Source organism: Bubalus bubalis, chromosome 9 (assembly GCF_019923935.1).
Source record: "Bubalus bubalis isolate 160015118507 breed Murrah chromosome 9, NDDB_SH_1, whole genome shotgun sequence".
NCBI lineage: Eukaryota > Metazoa > Chordata > Mammalia > Artiodactyla > Bovidae > Bubalus > Bubalus bubalis.
In genome coordinates, this window is record NC_059165.1 from 3,854,866 (window position 1) to 3,857,198 (window position 2,333).

The window sequence follows — 2,333 nt, forward strand, 5'->3', positions numbered from 1 at the left end:
ACATTCAGATTTAAAAAGCAATGTTACCTTTTTTTTTTTTTCTATTTGAATGTTGAGGATTTTATAAAAATGAAAATTTCTGGATTTGGCTCAAGCTCAGTGAACCAGGCACTTTCTGCTGTGTCTGGTGTAAGTGTAAATTTAGGTAACATTTCTCAAGGCATTTTGGCAATAAGAATTAGATTCCTTTAACATGTGCAAATATTTTATATCATTGTTATGATTTGTATCACTTGTAATATTTTAAAACTGAAACAAACTAAATGACAAACAACACAATAATGGTACATAAATCATGGACCATCATATTGTGAAATATTATTAATTAAAGGTGATTGTATGCTTAGGAAAATGTCCACAGTATTATTTTTTAATAAAAATAGTATTTAATTAGAAGCATTCAGAATGTCAGCAAAACAGCTGCAACTTTTTTCTTTTTTACAATTACAGAATGGTATTTAATTAACAGAAGAAAAATTATTCATATAAGCTTCATCAGAGACAACTGAAGATGAAAAAACTACCATCCCCATATGTAACTAATTCGTACTGCACACCAACAAGAACGTGCTCTAAAGCTCCATATACACTGCGCCAGGCAAGGTGCTACGGAAAATACCACGAGCACAGGGCTATCTCAAGACACATTTGGTAGTGTGTTAACTATACAAAAAAAGACACTGCACAGTTTAAAAGCAAATCTTAGCACAGCCTTACGTTTCAGTTTTTTTCTTTAAAAGGAGTGAGTTGATTATGGGGGGGTTAAATGTTTTATAGACAATGAAAAAAAGCAATTGCAGGAGCACCAGCTTATTCACCATCTTCTTCCTCTTCGTCTTCTTCCTCCCCCTGGTCCTCCTCTTCCTCCTCTCCCCCACTTTTTTCAGCCCTGAGGACTCTCCTCCACTCCCCTCCTCCCGCCCGTCCTTTTTTTTTTTTTTTTTTTTTTTTTGCTGTGTCCGGTTTCCTTTTAGCTCGTAGGCAGCAATATCCGTTTCGTACTTTTCCTTCAGCTTTGCAGCCTTTTTCTCATAAGGCTGCTTGTCATCTGTCAGTATCAGCATCAGTTCAGTCGCTCAGTCGTGTCTGACTCCCTTCGACCTCATGAACTGCAGCACTCCAGGCCTCCCTGTCCATCACCAACTCCCGGAGTCTACTCAAACTCATGTCCATCGAGTCGGTGATGCCATCCAACCATCTCATCCTCTGTCGTCCCCTTCTCCTTCTGCCTTCAGTCTTTCCCAGCATCAGGGTCTTTTCCAATGAGTCAGCTCTTGGTATCAGGTGGCCAAGGTGTTGGAGCTTCAGCTTCAGCATCAGCCCTTTCATCTACAGCAGTGTTATTCCACATTTCTCCCCGTTTCTTTGCAACGCCACCAATGGCGTTGTAAAGATGTTCTCCTTTGCTTTTTGAATGATGCTCAGAACAAAAGAAAAAGGCTGAAGGAGGCCTCGTGGGTGCACTGGGATCCCTGAACTTCTTTTCTGTTCCCCCTTTAGCAGGGGTATACATTTTCGTTTCTCTTTTGTAACCGGCCTGGTTTGCCTTTGCCACATCTTCGAATTATCCCTTCTCTTTAGCAGACATTGTCTTCCACCTCTCTGAGTACTTCTCAGAAGACTCTGGGACGCAGACTGAAGCATCTGGATGCTGCTTCTTGTGCTCCTCCCGGCGAGTTTTCACAAAGAATGTATATGATAGCATTTTGCCTCCGAGCTTCTTAGCGCGTGTTTATTTTTCCTCTGCGAGGTACAGAGCTGCCAGGTACCCGCAAGCCCTCACTTGCCCCTCCGCTGGAGCTATGGAGCTCAGTGTGCTGCCGCGGCGCCAAAATGTATTATTTCGTTTACACATAGTTCAGTCTTGCTTGCACAATAAAGCTTGATTTTATCCCCCTTGATTTTGGCGCCAAAAATGTATTATAATTTTGTATTACATATGTATTATATATTTACAAATAGTCCAGTCTTGTTTGTATGATAAAGCTTGATTTTATCTTGTTTGTATGATAAAGTTTTCTTTATATATAAAGATATATCAATATAGATATATATATATTGAGATATATCAATATATTTATATATATATGTATGTATAGTAAGAGAGAAGAAAGACAACAAGGATTTTAAACTAAGTCTCAATCAATAGTGATTATCTGTATGCAGAAGGGTCCTCGCTGATTTTTCTGTGTCTTCACTGTATTATCCAAATGTTCTAGAATGTACATTATTTAAGACAAGAGAAAAGCAGAAATGACTTTGAAATGATAACATACACTGCCCTCACACGGATAAATACACAGGGTTGGCTGATAACTGGGACATAGCAAGAG

The 2,333-nt window shown here is 39.1% G+C and overlaps 1 pseudogene; it reads right to left on the reverse strand.

The window, feature by feature from the left end:
* Nucleotides 1-441: 441 nt before the first annotated feature.
* Nucleotides 442-1,855, reverse strand: LOC102408907 (annotated as a pseudogene).
* Between the last annotated feature and the right edge of the window lie 478 nt (nt 1,856-2,333).